The following is a 19596-nucleotide window of genomic DNA, read 5'->3' on the forward strand; positions in this document are numbered from 1 at the left end:
CTCCCAATGTACACAATCCCAATCCACTTCCCGTTCACTCCCACTGTACACAATCCCAATCCCAAACACCTTCCCGTTCACTCCCACTGAGCACAATCCCAATCCCAAATCCCTTCCCATTCACTCCCACTGTACACAATCCCAATGGACCCAAACCCCTTCCCGTTCGCTCCCACTGTACACAATCCCAATCCCAAAGCCCTTCCCGTTCGCTCCCACTGTACACAATCCCAATGGAAACAAACCGCTTCCCGTTCACTCCCACTGTACACAATCCCAATCCAAAAACCCCTTCCCATTCACTCCCACTGTACACAATCCCAATAGACACAAACCCCTTCCCGTTCGCTCCCACTGTACACAATCCCAATCCCAAACCCCTTCCCGTTCACTGCCACTGTACACAATCCCAATCCCAAACCCCTTCCCGTTCACTCCCACTGTACACAATCCCAATGGACCCAAACCCCTTCCCGTTCACTCCCGCTGTACACAATCCCAATCCCAAAACTATTCCCGTTCACTCCCACTGTACACAATCCCAATGGACCCAAACCCCTTCCCATTCACTCCCACTGTACACAAGCCCAATCCCAATCCCCTTCCCGTTCACTCCCGCTGTACACAAACCCAATCCCAAACCCCTTCCCGTTCACTCCCACTGTACACAATCCCAATCCCAAACCCCTTCCCGTTCACTCCCACTGTACACCATCCCAATCCCAAACCCCTTCCTGTTCACTCCCACTGTACACAATCCCAATCTCAATCCCCTTCCCTTTCATTCCCAATGTCCACAATCCCAATGGACCCAAACCCCTTCCCGTTCACTCCCACTGTACACAATCCTAAACCCAAATACCTTCCCGTTCACTCCCACTGTACACAATCCCCATCCCAAACCCCTTCTCGTTCACTCCCACTGTACACAATACAATCCCAAAACCCTTCCCGTTCACTCCCACTGTACACAATCCCAATCCCAAACCCCTTCCCGTTCACTCCCACTGTACACAATCCCAATCCCAAACACCTTCCCGTTCACTCCCACTGTACACAATCCCAATCCCAAACTCCTTCCCATTCAATCCCACTGTACACAATCCCAATCCCAAACCCCTTCCTGTTCAATCACACTGTACACAATCCCAATGGACCCAAACCCCTTCCCGTTCACTCCCAATGTTCACAATCCCAATCCCAAACCTCTTCCCCTTCCCTCCCACTGTACACAATCCCAATCCCAGAACCCTTCCCATTTACTCCCACTGTACACAATCGAAATCCCAACACCCTTCCCGTTCACTCCCACTGTACTCAATCCCAATCCCAAACCCCTTCCCATTCACTCCCACTGCACACAATCCGAATGGATCCAAAAAACTTCCCGTTCACTCGCACTGTTCACAATCCCAATCCCAAACCCCTTCCTTTTCAGTCCCACTGTACACAATCCCAATGGACCCAAACCCCTTCCCGTTCACTCTCACTGTACGCAATCCCAATCCAAAAACCCCTTCCCATTCACTCCCACTGTACACAATCCCAATCCCAAAAACTTCCCATTCACTCCCACTGTACACAATCCCAATCCCAAACCCCTTCCCGTTCACTCCCACTGTACACAATCCCAATAGACCCAAACCCCTTCCCGTTCACTCCCACTGTACACAATCCCAATCCCAAACCCCTTCCCGTTCACTCGCACTGTACACAGTCCCAATCCCAAACCCATCCCCTTCACTCCCACTGTACACAATCCCAATCCCAAACCCATCCCCTTCACTCCCACTGTACACAATCCCAATCCCAAACCCCTTCCCGTTCACTCCCACTCTACACAATCCCAATCCCAAACCCCTTCCCGTTCACTCCCACTGTACGCAATCCCAATCCCAAACCCATCCCCTTCACTCCCACTGTACACAATCCCAATCCCAAACCCATCCCCTTCACTCCCACTGTACACAATCCCAATCCCAAACCCCTTCCCGTTCACTCCCACTCTACACAATCCCAATCCCAAACCCCTTCCCGTTCACTCCCACTGTACACAATCCCAATCCCAAATCCCTTCCCGTTCACTCCCACTGTACATAATCCCAATCCCAAACCCCTTTCCGTTCACTCCCACTGTACACAATCCCAATCCCAAACCCCTTTCCGTTCACTCCCACTGTACACAATCAAAATCCCAAAACCCCTTCCCCGTCACTCCCACGGTACACAATCCCAATCCCAAACCCCTTCCTGTTCAATGCCACTGTACACAGTCCCAGTCACAAACCCCTTCCCGTTCACTCCCACTGTTCACAATCCCAATCCCAATCCCCTTCCCAGTCACTCCCACTGTACACAATCCCAATCCCAGACCCCTTCCCAGTCACTCCCACTGTACACAATCCCAATTCCAAACCCCTTCCCGTTCACTCCCACTGTACACAATCCCAATCCCAAACCCCTTCCCGTTCACTCCCACTGTACACAATCCCAATCCCAAACCCCTTCCCGTTCACTCCCACTGTACACAATCCCAATCCCAATCCCCTTCCCGTTCACTCCCACTGTACACAATCCCAATGGACCCAAACCCCTTCCCGTTCACTCCCACTGTACACAATCCCAATCCCAAACCCCTTCCCGGTCACTCCCACTGTACACAATCCCAAAGCCAAACCCCTTCCCTTTCACTCCCACTGTACACAATCCCAATGAATCCAAACAACTTCCCGTTCACTCCCACTGTTCACAATCCCTACCCAAACCCCTTCCCGTTCACTCCCACTGTACACAATCCCAAAGCCAAACCCCTTCCCTTTCACTCCCACTGTACACAATCCCAATCCCAAACCCCTTCCCGTTCACTCCCACTGTACGCAATCCCAATGGACCCAAACCCCTTCCCGTTCACTCCCACTGTACACAATCCCAATCCCAAACCCCTTCCCGTTCACTCCCAATGTACACAATCCCAATCCCAAACCCCTTCCCGTTCACTCCCACTGTACACAATCCCAATCCCAAACCCCTTCCCGTTCACTCCCACTGTACACAATCCCAATCCCAAACCCCTTCCCGTTCACACCCACTGTACACAATCCCAATCCCAAACCCCTTCCCGTTCACTCCCACTGTACACAATCCCAATCCCAAACCCCTTCCCGTTCACTCCCACTGTACACAATCCCAATCCCAAACCCCTTCCCGTTCACTCCCACTGTACACCATCCCAATGGACCCAAACTCCTTCCCGTTCACTCCCACTTTACACAATCCCAATCCCAAACCGCTTCCCGTTCACTCCCACTGTACACAATCCCAATCCCAAACCCCTTCCCGTTCACTCCCACTGTACACAATCCCAATCCCAATCCCCTTCCCGTTCACTCGCACTGTACACAGTCCCAATCCCAATCCCATTCCCATTTACTCCCACTGTACACAATCCCAATGGACCCAAACTCCTTCCCGTACAATCCCACTGTACACAATCCCAATCCCAAACCCCTTCCCGTTCACTCCCACTGTACATAATCCCAATCCCAAACCCCTTTCCGTTCACTCCCACTGTACACAATCCCAATCCCAAACCCCTTTCCGTTCACTCCCACTGTACACAATCCCAATCCCAAAACCCCTTCCCCGTCACTCCCACGGTAAACAATCCCAATGGACCCAAACCCCTTCCCGTTCACTCCCACTGTACACAATCCCAATCCCAATCCCCTTCCCGTTCACTCGCACTGTACACAGTCCCAATCCCAATCCCATTCCCATTTACTCCCACTGTACACAATCCCAATGGACCCAAACTCCTTCCCGTACAATCCCACTGTACACAATCCCAATCCCAAATCCCTTCCCGTTCACTCCCACTGTACATAATCCCAATCCCAAACCCCTTTCCGTTCACTCCCACTGTACACAATCCCAATCCCAAACCCCTTTCCGTTCACTCCCACTGTACACAATCCCAATCCCAAAACCCCTTCCCCGTCACTCCCACGGTAAACAATCCCAATGGACCCAAACCCCTTCCCGTTCACTCCCACTGTTCACAATCCCAATCCCAATCCCCTTCCCAGTCACTCCCACTGTACACAATCCCAATCCCAGACCCCTTCCCAGTCACTCCCACTGTACACAATCCCAATTCCAAACCCCTTCCCGTTCACTCCCACTGTACACAATCCCAATGGACCCAAACCCCTTCCCGTTCACTCCCACTGTACACAATCCCAATCCCAATCCCCTTCCCATTCACTCCCACTGTACACAATCCCAATGGATCCAAACAACTTCACGTTCTCTCCCACTGTTCACAATCCCAATCCCAAACCCCTTCCCGTTCACTCCCACTGTACACAATCCCAATCCCAAACCCCTTCCCGTTCACTCCCACTGTACACAATCGAAATCCCAAAACCCTTCCCGTTCACTCCCACTGTACTCAATCCCAATGGACCCAAACCCCTTCCCGTTCACTCCCACTGTACACAATCCCAATCCCAATCCCCTTCCCTTTCACTCCCACTGTACACAATCCCAATGGATCCAAACAACTTCCCATTTACTCCCACTGTACACAATCGAAATCCCAAAACCCTTCCCGTTCACTCCCACTGTACACAATCCCAATCCCAAACTGCTTCCCGTTCACTCCCACTGTACACAATCCCAATCCAAAACCCCTTCCCGTTCACTCCCACTGTACACAATCCCAATGGACCCAAACCTCTTCCCGTTCACTCCCACTGTACACAATCCCAATGGACCCAAACCTCTTCCCGTTCACTCCCACTGTACACAATCCCAATGGACCAAAACTCCTTCCCGTTCATTCCCACTGTACACAATCCCAATCCCAAACCCCTTCCCGTTCACTCCCACTGTACACAATCCCAATCCCAAACCCCTTCCCGTTCACTCCCACTGTACACAATCCCAATCCCAAACCCCTTCCCGTTCACTCCCACTGTACACAATCCCAATGGACCCAAACCCCTTCCCATTCACTCCCACTGTACACAATCCCAATCCCAAACCCCTTCCCGTTCACTCCCACTGTACACAATCCCAATGGACCCAAACCCCTTCCCGTTCACTCCCACTGTACACAATCCCAATCCCAAACCCCCTCCCGTTCACTCCCACTGTACACAATCCCAATCCCAAAACCCTTCCCGTTCACTCCCACTGTACACAATCCCAATCCCAAACCCCTTCCCGTTCACTCCCACTGTACACAATCCCAATGCACCCAAACCCCTTCCCGTTCACCCCCACTGTACACAATCCCAAACCCAATCCCATTCCCATTTACTCCCACTGTACACAATCCCAATGAATCCAAACAACTTCCCGTTCACTCCCACTGTTCACAATCCCTACCCAAACCAATTCCCGTTCACTCCCACTGTACACAATCCCAAAGCCAAACCCCTTCCCTTTCACTCCCACTGTACACAATCCCAATCCCAATCCCAAACCCCTTCCCGTTCACTCCCAATGTACACAATCCCAATCCCAAACCCCTTCACGTTCACTCCCACTGTACACAATCCCAATACCAAACCCCTTCCCATTTACTCCCACTGTACACAATCCCAATCCCAAACCCCTTCCCGTTCACTCCCACTGTACACAATCCCAATCCCAAACCCCTTCCCATTCACTCCCACTGTACACAATCCCAATCTCAAACCCCTTCCCGTTCACTCCCACTGTACACAATCCCAATCCCAAACCCCTTCCCGTTCACTCCCACTGTACACAATCCCAATGGACCCAAACCCCTTCCCGTTCACTCCCACTGTACACAATCCCAATCCCAATCCCCTTCCCTTTCACTCCCACTGTACACAATCCCAATGGATCCAAACAACTTCCCTTTATCTCCCACTGTACACAATCCCCATCCCAAACTGCTTCCCGTTCACTCCCACTGTACACAATCCCAATCCCAAACCCCTTCCCATTCACTCCCACTGTACACAATCCCAATCCCAAACCCCTTCCGGTTCACTCCCACTGTACACCATCCCAATGGACCCAAACACCTTCCCGTTCACTCCCACTTTACACAATCCCAATCCCAAACCCCTTCCCGTTCACTCCCACTGTACACAATCCCAATCCCAAACCCCTTCCCGTTCACTCCCACTGTACACAATCCCAATGCACCCAAACCCCGACCCGTTCACCCCCAGTGTACACAATCCCAATCCCAATCCCCTTCCCGTTCACTCGCACTGTACACAGTCCCAATCCCAATCCCATTCCCATTTACTCCCACTGTACACAATCCCAATGGATCCAAACAACTTCCCGTTCACTCCCACTCTTCACAATCCCTACCCAAACCCCTTCCTATTCACTCCCACTGTACACAATCCCAATCCCAAACCCCTTCCCTTTCACTCCCACTGTACACAATCCCAATCCCAAACCCCTTCCCATTCACTCCCACTGTACACAATCCCAATCCCAAACCCCTTCCCTTTCACTCCCACTGTACACAATCCCAATCCGAAAACCCTTCCCGTTCACTCCCACTGTACACAATCCCAATCCCAAACCCCTTCCCGTTCGCTCAAAACGTACACAATCCCAATCCCAAACCCATTCCCGTTCACTCCCACTGTACACAATCCCAATCCCAAACCCCTTCCCGTTCACACCCACTGTACACAAATCCAATCCCAAACTGCTTCCCATTCACTCCCACTGTACACAATCCCATTCCCAAACCCATTCCCGTTCACTCCCACTGTACACAATCCCAATCCCAAACCCCTTCCCGTTCACTCCCACTGTACACAATCCCAATGGACCCAAACCCCTTCCCGTTCACTCCCACTGTACACAATCCCAATCCCAAACCCCTTCCCGTTCACTCCCACTGTGCACAATCCCAATCCCAAACCCCTTCCCATTCACTCCCACTGTACACAATCCCAATCCCAATCCCCTTCCCGTTCACTCCCACTGTACACAATCCCAATCCCAAACCCCTTCCCTTTCACTCCCACTGTACACAATCCCAATCCCAATCCCAAACCCCTTCAGGTTCACTCCCACTGTACACAATCCCAATCCCAAACCCCTTCCCGTTCGCTCAAAACGTACACAATCCCAATCCCAAACCCATTCCCGTTCACTCCCACTGTACACAATCCCAATCCCAAACCCCTTCCCGTTCACTCCCACTGTACACAAATCCAATCCCAAACTGCTTCCCATTCACTCCCACTGTACACAATCCCATTCCCAAACCCATTCCCGTTCACTCCCACTGTACACAATCCCAATCCCAAACCCCTTCCCGTTCACTCCCACTGTACACAATCCCAATCCCAAACCCCTTCCCGTTCACTCCCACTGTGCACAATCCCAATCCCAAACCCCTTCCCATTCACTCCCACTGTACACAATCCCAATCCCAAACCCCTTCCCGTTCACTCCCACTGTACACAATCCCAATCCCAAACCCCTTCCCGTTCACTCCCACTGTACACAATCCCAATCCCAAACCCCTTCCCGTTCACTCCCACTGTACACAATCCCAATCCCAAACCCCTTCCCGTTCACTCCCACTGTACACAATCCCAATCCCTAACCCCTTCCCGTTCAATGCCACTGTACACAATCCCAATCCCAAACCCCTTCCCATTCACTCCCACGGTACACAATCCCAATCCCAAAACCAATCCCGTTCACTCCCACTGAACACAATCCCAATACCAAACCCCTTCCCGTTCACTCCCACTGTACACAATCCCAATGGACCCAAACCCCTTCCCATTCACTCCCACTGTACGCAGTCCCAATCCCAAACCCCTTCCCGTTCACTCCCACTGTACACAATCCCAATCCCAAACCCCTTCCCGTTCACTCCCACTGTACACAATCCCAATCCCAAACCCCTTCCCGTTCACTCGCACTGTACACAATCCCAATCCCAAACCCCCTCCCGTCCACTCCCACTGTACACCATCCCAATCCCAAACCCCTTCCCGTTCACTCCCACTCTACACAATCCCAATCCCAAACCCCTTCCCGTTCACTCCCACTGTACACAATCCCAATCCCAAACCCCTTCCCGTTCACTCCCACTGTACACAATCCCAATCCCAAACCCCTTCGCATTCACTGCCACTGTACACAATCCCAATCCCAAACCCCTTCCCGTTCACTCCCACTGTACACAATCCCAATCCCAAACACCTTCACGTTCACTCCCACTGTACACAATCCCAATCCCAAACCCCTTCCCGTTCACTCCCACTGTACACAATCCCAATCCCAAACCCCTTCCCGTTCACTCCCACTGTACATAATCCCAATCCCAAACCCCTTTCCGTTCACTCCCACTGTGCACAATCCCAATCCCAAACCCCTTCCCGTTCACTCCCACTGTACACAATCCCAATCCCAAACCCCTTCCCGTTCACTCCCACTGTACACAATCCCAATGGACCCTAACCCCTTCCCGTTCAATGCCACTGTACACAATCCCAATCCCAAACCCCTTCCCATTCACTCCCACGGTACACAATCCCAATCCCAAAACCAATCCCGTTCACTCCCACTGTACACAATCCCAATACCAAACCCCTTCCCGTTCACTCCCACTGTGCATAATCCCAAACCCCTTCCCGTTCACTCCCAGTGTACACAATCCCAATGCACCCAAACCCCATCCCGTACGCTCCCACTGTACACAATCCCAATCCCAAACCCCTTCCCGTTCACTCCCACTGTACACAATCCCAATCCCAAACCCCTTCCCGTTCACTCCCACTGTTCACAATCCCTACCCAAAACCCTTCCCGTTCACTCCCACTGTACACAATCCCAATCCCAAACCCCTTCCCTTTCACTGCCACTGTACACAATCCCAAAGCCAAACCCCTTCCCTTTCACTGCCACTGTACACAATCCCAATCCCAATCCCAAACCCCTTCCCGTTCACTCCCACTGTACGCAATCCCAATGGACCCAAACCCCTTCCCGTTCACTCCCACTGTACACAATCCCAATCCCAAACCCCTTCCCGTTCACTCCCAATGTACACAATCCCAATCCCAAACCCCTTCCCGTTCACTCCCACTGTACACAATCCCAATCCCAAAACCCTTCCCGTTCACTCCCACTGTACACCATCCCAATGGACCCAAACTCCTTCCCGTTCACTCCCACTTTACACAATCCCAATCCCAAACCCCTTCCCGTTCACTCCCACTGAACACAATCCCAATCCCAAACCCCTTCCCGTTCACTCCCACTGAACACAATCCCAATCCCAAACCCCTTCCCGTTCACTCCCACTGTACACAATCCCAATCCAAACCACCCAAACCCTTCCCGTTCACTCCCACTGTACACAATCCCAATCCCAAACCCCTTCCCGTTCACTCCCACTGTACACAATCCCAATCCCAAACCCTTCCCGTTCACTCCCACTGTACACAATCCCAATGGACCCAAACCCCTTCCCGTTCACTCCCACTGTACACAATCCCAATCCCATACCCCTTCCTGTTCACTCCCACTGTACACAATCCCAATCCCAAACCCCTTCCCGTTCACTCCCACTGTACACAATCCCAATCCCAAACCCCTTCCCGTTCACTCCCACTGTACACAATCCCAATCCCAAACCCCTTCCCGTTCACTCCCACTGTACACAATCCCAATCCCAAACCCCTTCCCGTTCACTCCCACTGTACACAATCCCAATCCCAAACCCCTTCCCGTTCACTCCCACTGTACACAATCCCAATCCCAACCCCTTCCCGTTCACTCCCACTGTACACAATCCCAATCCCAAACCCCTCCCGTTCACTCCCACTGTACACAATCCCAATCCCAAACCCCTTCCCGTTCACTCCCACTGTACACAATCCCAATCCCAAACCCCTTCCCGTTCACTCCCACTGTACACAATCCCAATCCCAAACCCCTTCCCGTTCACTCCCACTGTACACAATCCCAATCCCAAACCCCTTCCCGTTCACTCCCACTGTACACAATCCCAATCCAAACCCCTTCCCGTTCACTCCCACTGTACACAATCCCAATCCCAAACCCCTTCCCGTTCACTCCCACTGTACACAATCCCAATCCCAAACCCCTTCCCGTTCACTCCCACTGTACACAATCCCAATCCCAAACCCCTTCCCGTTCACTCCCACTGTACACAATCCCAATCCCAAACCCCTTCCCGTTCACTCCCACTGTACACAATCCCAATCCCAAACCCCTTCCCGTTCACTCCCACTGTACACAATCCCAATGGACCCAAACCCCTTCCCTTCACTCCCACTGTACACAATCCCAATCCCAAACCCCTTCCCGTTCACTCCCACTGTACACAATCCCAATCCCAAACCCCTTCCCGTTCACTCCCACTGTACACAATCCCAATCCCAAACCCCTTCCCGTTCACCCCCACTGTACACAATCCCAATCCCAAACCCCTTCCCGTTCACTCCCACTGTACACAATCCCAATCCCAAACCCCTTCCCGTTCACTCCCACTGTACACACTCCCAATGGACCCAAAACCCTTCCCGTTCATTCCCCCTGTACACAATCCCAATTCCAAACCCCTTCCCGTTCACTCCCACTGTACACAATCCCAATCCCAAACCCCTTCCCGTTCACTCCCACTGTACACAATCCCAATCCCAAACCCCTTCCCGTTCACTCCCACTGTACACAATCCCAATCCCAAACCCCTTCCGTTCACTCCCACTGTACACAATCCCAATCCCAAACCCCTTCCCGTTCACTCCCACTGTACACAATCCCAATCCCAAACCCCTTCCCGTTCACTCCCACTGTACACAATCCCAATCCCAAACCCCTTCCCGTTCACTCCCACTGTACACAATCCCAATCCCAAACCCCTTCCCGTTCACTCCCACTGTACACAATCCCAATCCCAAACCCCTTCCCGTTCACTCCCACTGTACACAATCCCAATCCCAAACCCCTTCCCGTTCACTCCCACTGTACACAATCCCAATCCCAAACCCCTTCCCGTTCACTCCCACTGTACACAATCCCAATCCCAAACCCCTTCCCGTTCACTCCCACTGTACACAATCCAATGGCACCCAAAACCCTTCCCGTTCACTCCCATTGTACACAATCCCAATCCCAAAACCATTCCCGTTCACTCCCACTGTACACAATCCCAAATGCCCCAAACCCCTTGCCTTCACTCCCCCTGTACACAAACCCAATGGAGCCAAACCCCTTCCCCTTCACTCCCACTGTACACAATCCCAATCCAAACCCCTTCCCGTTCACTCCCACTGTACACAATCCCAATCCCAAACCCCTTCCCGTTCACTCCCACTGTACACAATCCCAATCCCAAACCCCTTCCCGTTCACTCCCACTGTACACAATCCCAATCCCAAACCCCTTCCCGTTCACTCCCACTGTACACAATCCCAATCCCAAACCCCTTCCCGTTCACTCCCACTGTACACAATCCCAATCCCAAACCCCTTCCCGTTCACTCCCACTGTACACAATCCCAATCCCAAACCCCTTCCCGTTCACTCCCACTGTACACAATCCCAATCCCAAACCCCTTCCCGTTCACTCCCACTGTACACAATCCCAATCCCAAACCCCTTCCCGTTCACTCCCACTGTACACAATCCCAATCCCAAACCCCTTCCCGTTCACTCCCACTGTACACAATCCCAATCCCAAACCCTTCCCGTTCACTCCCACTGTACACAATCCCAATCCCAAACCCCTTCCCGTTCACTCCCACTGTACACAATCCCAATCCCAAACCCCTTCCCGTTCACTCCCACTGTACACAATCCCAATCCCAAACCCCTTCCCGTTCACTCCCACTGTACACAATCCCAATCCCAAACCCCTTCCCGTTCACTCCCACTGTACACAATCCCAATCCCAAACCCCTTCCCGTTCACTCCCACTGTACACAATCCCAATCCCAAACCCCTTCCCGTTCACTCCCACTGTACACAATCCCAATCCCAAACCCTTCCCGTTCACTCCCACTGTACACAATCCCAATCCCAAACCCCTTCCCGTTCACTCCCACTGTACACAATCCCAATCCCAAACCCCTTCCCGTTCACTCCCACTGTACACAATCCCAATCCCAAACCCCTTCCCGTTCACTCCCACTGTACACAATCCCAATCCCAAACCCCTTCCCATTCACTCCCACTGTACACAATCCCAATCCCAAACCCCTTCCCGTTCACTCCCACTGTACACAATCCCAATGGACCCAAACCCCTTCCCGTTCACTCCCACTGTACACAATCCCAATCCCAAACCCCTTCCCGTTCACTCCCACTGTACACAATCCCAATCCCAAACCCCTTCCCGTTCACTCCCACTGTACACAATCCCAATCCCAAACCCCTTCCCGTTCACTCCCACTGTACACAATCCCAATCCCAAACCCCTTCCCGTTCACTCCCACTGTACACAATCCCAATCCCAAACCCCTTCCCGTTCACTCCCACTGTACACAATCCCAATCCCAAACCCCTTCCCGTTCACTCCCACTGTACACAATCCCAATCCCAAACCCCTTCCCGTTCACTCCCACTGTACACAATCCCAATCCCAAACCCCTTCCCGTTCACTCCCACTGTACACAATCCCAATCCCAAACCCCTTCCCGTTCACTCCCACTGTACACAATCCCAATCCCAAACCCCTTCCCGTTCACTCCCACTGTAAACAATGCCAACCCAAACCCCTTCCCGTTTACTCCCACTGCACACAAACCCAACAGACCCAGACCACTTTACGTTCACTCTCAATGTACACAATCCCAATCCCAACCCCTTCCCGTTCACTCCCACTGTACACAATCCCAATCCCAAACCCCTTCCCGTTCACTCCCACTGTACACAATCCCAATCCCAAACCCCTTCCCGTTCACTCCCACTGTACACAATCCCAATCCCAAACCCCTTCCCGTTCACTCCCACTGTACACAATCCCAATCCCAAACCCCTTCCCGTTCACTCCCACTGTACACAATCCCAATCCCAAACCCCTTCCCGTTCACTCCCACTGTACACAATCCCAATCCCAAACCCTTCCCGTTCACTCCCACTGTACACAATCCCAATCCCAACCCCTTCCCGTTCACTCCCACTGTACACAATCCCAATCCCAAAAAGCTTCGCGTTCACTCCCACTGCACACAATCCCAATCCCGAAACCCTTCCAAATCACTCCCACTGTACACAATCCCAATCCCAAACCCCTTCCCGTTCAATCCCACTGTACAAAAACCCAATTTACCTGAAACCCTTCCCGTTGACGCACAGTGTACACAATCCCAATCCCAAAACACTTCGCGTTCACTTCCACTGTACAAAATCCCAATCCAAACCCCTTCCCGTTCAATCCCACTGTACACAATCCCAATGGACCCGAACCCCTTCCCATTCTTTACCACTGTACACAATCCCAATCCAAAAACCCCTTCCCGTTCACTCCCACTGTACACAATCCCAATGGACCCAAATCCCTTCCCGTTCACTCCCACTGTACACAATCCCAATGAACCCAAACCCCTTCCTGTTCACTAACACTGTACACAATCCCAATCCCAAACCCCTTCCGTTCACTCTGACTGCACACAATCCCAATGGACCAAAACCCCTTCCCGTTCACTCCCACTGCCCACATTCCCAATGGACCCAAACCCCTACCCGTTCACTCCCACTGTACACAATCCCAATCCCAAACCCCTTCCCGTTCACTCCCACTGTACACAATCCCAATCCCAAACCCCTTCCCGTTCACTCCCACTGTACACAATCCCAATCCAAACCCCTTCCCGTTCACTCCCACTGTACACAATCCCAATGGACCCAAACCCCTTCCCGTTCACTCCCACTGTACACAATCCCAATCCCAAACCCCTTCCCGTTCACTCCCACTGTACACAATCCCAATCCCAAACCCCTTCCCGTTCACTCCCACTGTACACAATCCCAATCCCAAACCCCTTCCCGTTCACTCCCACTGTACACAATCCCAATGGACCAAACCCCTTCCCGTTCACTCCCACTGTACACAATCCCAATCCCAAACCCCTTCCCGTTCACTCCCACTGTACACAATCCCAATCCCAAAACCCTTCCCGTTCACTCCCACTGTACACAATCCCAATCCCAAACCCCTTCCCGTTCACTCCCACTGTACACAATCCCAATCCCAAACCCCTTCCCGTTCACTCCCACTGTACACAATCCCAATCCCAAACCCCTTCCCGTTCACTCCCACTGTACACAATCCCAATCCCAAACCCCTTCCCGTTCACTCCCACTGTACACAATCCCAATCCCAAACCCCTTCCCGTTCACTCCCACTGTACACAATCCCAATCCCAAACCCCTTCCCGTTCACTCCCACTGTACACAATCCCAATCCCAAACCCTTTCCCTTCACTCCCACTGTACACAATCCCAATCCCAAACCAAACCCTTCCCGTTCACTCCCACTGTACACAATCCCAATCCCAAACCCCTTCCCGTTCACTCCCACTGTACACAATCCCAATCCCAAACCCCTTCCCTTCCCGTTCACTCCCACTGTACACAATCCCAATCCCAAACCCCTTCCCGTTCACTCCCACTGTACACAATCCCAATCCCAAAACCCTTCCCGTTCACTCCCACTGTACACAATCCCAATCCCAAACCCCTTCCCGTTCACTCCCACTGTACACAATCCCAATCCCAAACCCCTTCCCGTTCACTCCCACTGTACACAATCCCAATCCCAAACCCTTTCCGTTCACTCCCACTGTACACAATCCCAATCCCAAACCCCTTCCCGTTCACTCCCACTGTACACAATCCCAATCCAAACCCCTTCCCGTTCACTCCCACTGTACACAATCCCAATCCCAAACCCGTTCCGCTTCACTCCCACTGTACACAATCCCAATCCCAATCCCCTTCCCGTTCACTCCCACTGTACACAATCCCAATCCCAAACCCCTTCCCGTTCACTCCCACTGTACACAATCCCAATCCCAAACCCCTTCCCGTTCACTCCCACTGTACACAATCCCAATCCAAAACCCCTTCCCGTTCACTCCCACTGTACACAATCCCAATCCCAAACCCCTTCCCACTCCCACTGTACACAATCCCAATCCCAAACCCCTTCCCGTTCACTCCCACTGTACACAATCCCAATGCACCCAAACCCCTTCCCGTTCACTCCCACTGTACACAATCCCAATCCCAAACCCCTTCCCGTTCACTCCCACTGTACACAATCCCAATCCAAAAACCCCTTCCCGTTCACTCCCACTGTACACAATCCCAATCCCAAACCCCTTCCCGTTCACTCCCACTGTACACAATCCCAATCCCAAACCCCTTCCCGTTCACTCCCACTGTACACAATCCCAATCCCAAACCCCTTCCCGTTCACTCCCACTGTACACAATCCCAATCCCAAACCCCTTCCCGTTCACTCCCACTGTACACAATCCCAATGGACCCAAACCCCTTCCCGTTCACTCCCACTGTACACAATCCCAATCCCAAACCCCTTCCCGTTCACTCCCACTGTACACAATCCCAATCCCAAACCCCTTCCCGTTCACTCCCACTGTACACAATCCCAATCCCAAACCCTTCCCGTTCACTCCCACTGTACACAATCCCAATCCCAAACCCCTTCCCGTTCACTCCCACTGTACACAATCCCAATCCCAAACCCCTTCCCGTTCACTCCCACTGTACACAATCCCAATCCCAAACCCTTCCCGTTCACTCCCACTGTACACAATCCCAATCCCAAACCCCTTCCCGTTCACTCCCACTGTACACAATCCCAATCCCAAACCCCTTCCCGTTCACTCCCACTGTACACAATCCCAATCCCAAACCCCTTCCCGTTCACTCCCACTGTACACAATCCCAATGCACCCAAACCCCTTCCCGTTCACTCCCACTGTACACAATCCCAATCCCAAACCCCTTCCCGTTCACTCCCACTGTACACAATCCCAATGGACCCAACCCACTCCCTCCCCGTTCACTCCCACTGTACACAATCCCAATCCCAAACCCCTTCCCGTTCACTCCCACTGTACACAATCCCAATCCGAAACCACTTTCCATTCAGTCCCACTGCACACAATCCCAATCCCGAAACCACTACCAATCACTCCCACTGTACACAATCCCAATCCCAAAATGCTTCCCAATCACTCCCACTGTACAAAATTCCAATGTACCCAAACCCCTTCCCGTTCACTCCCACTGTACACAATCCCAATCCCAAACCCTGCCCGTTCACTCCCACTGTACACAATCCAAATCCAAACCGCTTCCCGTCCACTCCCATTGTACACAAGCCCAATCCCAAACCCCTTCCCGTTCACTCCCACTGTACACAATCCCATTCCCAATCCCCTTCTCTTTCACTCCCACTGTACACAATCCCAATCCCAAACCCCTTCCCGTTCACTCCCACTGTACACAATCCCAATCCCAAACCCCTTCCCGTTCACTCCCACTGTACACAATCCCAATCCCAAACCCCTTCCCGTTCACTCCCACTGTACACAATCCCAATCCCAAACCCCTTCCCGTTCACTCCCACTGTACACAATCCCAATCCCAAACCCCTTCCCGTTCACTCCCACTGTACACAATCCCAATCCCAAACCCCTTCCCGTTCACTCCCACTGTACACAATCCCAATCCCAAACCCCTTCCCGTTCACTCCCACTGTACACAATCCCAATCCCAAACCCCTTCCCGTTCACTCCCACTGTACACAATCCCAATCCCAAACCCCTTCCCGTTCACTCCCACTGTACACAATCCCAATCCCAAACCCCTTCCCGTTCACTCCCACTGTACACAATCCCAATCCCAAACCCCTTCCCTTCACTCCCACTGTACACAATCCCAATCCCAAACCCCTTCCCGTTCACTCCCACTGTACACAATCCCAATCCCAAACCCCTCCCGTTCACTCCCACTGTACACGATCCCAATCCCAAACCCCTTCCCGTTCACTCCCACTGTACACAATCCCAATCCAAACCCTTCCCGTTCACTCCCACTGTACACAATCCCAATCCCAAACCCCTTCCCGTTCACTCCCACTGTACACAATCCCAATCCCAAACCCCTTCCCGTTCACTCCCACTGTACACAATCCCAATCCCAAACCCTTCCCGTTCACTCCCACTGTACACAATCCCAATCCCAAACCTCTTCCCGTTCACTCCCACTGTACACAATCCCAATCCCAAACCCCTTCCTGTTCACTCCCATTGTGCACAATCCCAATCCCAAAACCCTTCCCGTTCACTTACACTGTACACAATCCCAATTGCCCCAAACACCTTCCCCTTCACTCCCACTGTACACAATCCCAATGGACCCAAAAACCTTCCCGTTCACTCCCACTGTACACAATCCCAATCCCAAACCCTTTCCCGTTCACTCCCACTGTACACAATCCCAATCCCAAACCCCTTCCCGTTCACTCCCACTGTACACAATCCCAATCCCAAACCCCTTCCCGTTCACTCCCACTGTCCACAATCCCAACCCAAACCCTTCCCGTTCACTCCCACTGTACACAATCCCAATCCCAAACCCCTTCCTTTCACTCCCACTGTACACAATCCCAATCCCAAACCCCTTCCCGTTCACTCCCACTGTACACAATCCCAATCCCAACCCCTTCCCGTTCACTCCCACTGTACACAATCCCAATCCCAAACCCTTCCCGTTCACTCCCACTGTACACAATCCCAATCCAAACCCTTCCCGTTCACTCCCACTGTACACAATCCCAATCCCAAACCCTTCCCGTTCACTCCCACTGTACACACTCCCAAAGGAGCCAAACCCCTCCCCATTCACTCCCACAGTACAGAATCCCAATCCCAAGCAGCTTCCCGTTCACTCCCACTCTACAAAAGCCCAATGGACCCAACCCCTTCCCGTTCACTCCCACTGTACACAATCCCAATCCCAAACCACTTTCCATTCACTCCCACTGTACACAATCCCAATCCCAAACCCCTTCCCGTTCACTCCCACTGTACACAATCCCAATGGACCCAAACCCCTTCCCGTTCACTCCCACTGTACACAATCCCAATCCCAAACCCCTTCCCGTTCACTCCCACTGTACACAATCCCAATCCCAAACCCCTCCCGTTCACTCCCACCGTACACAGTCCCAATGGACCCAAACCCCTTCCCGTTCACTCCCACTGCACACAATCCCAATCCCAACCCCTTCCCGTTCACTCCCACTGTACACAATCCCAATCCCAAACCCCTTCCCGTTCACTCCCACTGTACACAATCCCAATCCCAAACCCTTCCCGTTCACTCCCACTGTACACAATCCCAATCCCAAACCCCTTCCCGTTCACTCCCACTGTACACAATCCCAATCCCAAACCCCTTCCCGTTCACTCCCACTGTACACAATCCCAATCCCAAACCCCTTCCCGTTCACTCCCACTGTACACAATCCCAATCCCAAACCCCTTCCCGTTCACTCCCACTGTACACAATCCCAATCCCAAACCCCTTCCCGTTCACTCCCACTGTACACAATCCCAATCCCAAACCCTTCCCGTTCACTCTCCCACTGTACACAATCCCAATGGCCCAAACCCCTTCCCGTTCACTCCCACTGTACACAATCCCAATCCCAAAACCCTTCCTTTCACTCCCACTGTACACAATCCCAATCCCAAACCCCTTCCCGTTCACTCCCACTGTACACAATCCCAATCCCAAACCCCTTCCCGTTCACTCCCACTGTACACAATCCCAATCCCAAACCCCTTCCGTTCACTCCCACTGTACACAATCCCAATCCAAACCCCTTCCCGTTCACTCCCACTGTACACAATCCCAATCCAAACCCCTTCCATTCACTCCCACTGTACACAATCCCAATCCCAAACCCCTTCCCGTTCACTCCCACTGTACACAATCCCAATCCCAAACCCTTCCCGTTCACTCCCACTGTACACAAAATCCCAATCCAAACCCCTTCCCGTTCACTCCCACTGTACACAATCCCAATCCCAAACCCCTCCCGTTCACTCCCACTGTACACAATCCCAATCCCAAAACCCCTTCCGTTCACTCCCACTGTACACAATCCCAATCCAAAACCCCTTCCCGTTCACTCCCACTGTACACAATCCCAATCCCAAACCCCTTCCCGTTCACTCCCACTGTACACAATCCAAATCCACCAAAACTTCTTCCTGTTCACTCCCATTGTACACAATCCCAATCCCAAAACCCTTCCCGTTCACTTACACAGTACACAATCCCAATTGCCCCAAACCCCTTCCACTTCACTCCCACTGTACACAATCCCAATCCCAAACCCCTTCCCGTTCACTCCCACTGTACACAATCCAAATGGACCCAAACCCCTTCCCGTTCACTCCCACTGTACACAATCCCAATCCAAAACCCCTTCCCGTTCACTCCCACTGTACACAATCCCAATCCCAAAACCCTTCCCGTTCACTCCCACTGTACACAATCC

The sequence above is a fragment of the Carcharodon carcharias genome (genome assembly GCF_017639515.1).
Source record: "Carcharodon carcharias isolate sCarCar2 chromosome 40 unlocalized genomic scaffold, sCarCar2.pri SUPER_40_unloc_1, whole genome shotgun sequence".
In the NCBI taxonomy this organism is placed as follows: domain Eukaryota; kingdom Metazoa; phylum Chordata; class Chondrichthyes; order Lamniformes; family Lamnidae; genus Carcharodon; species Carcharodon carcharias.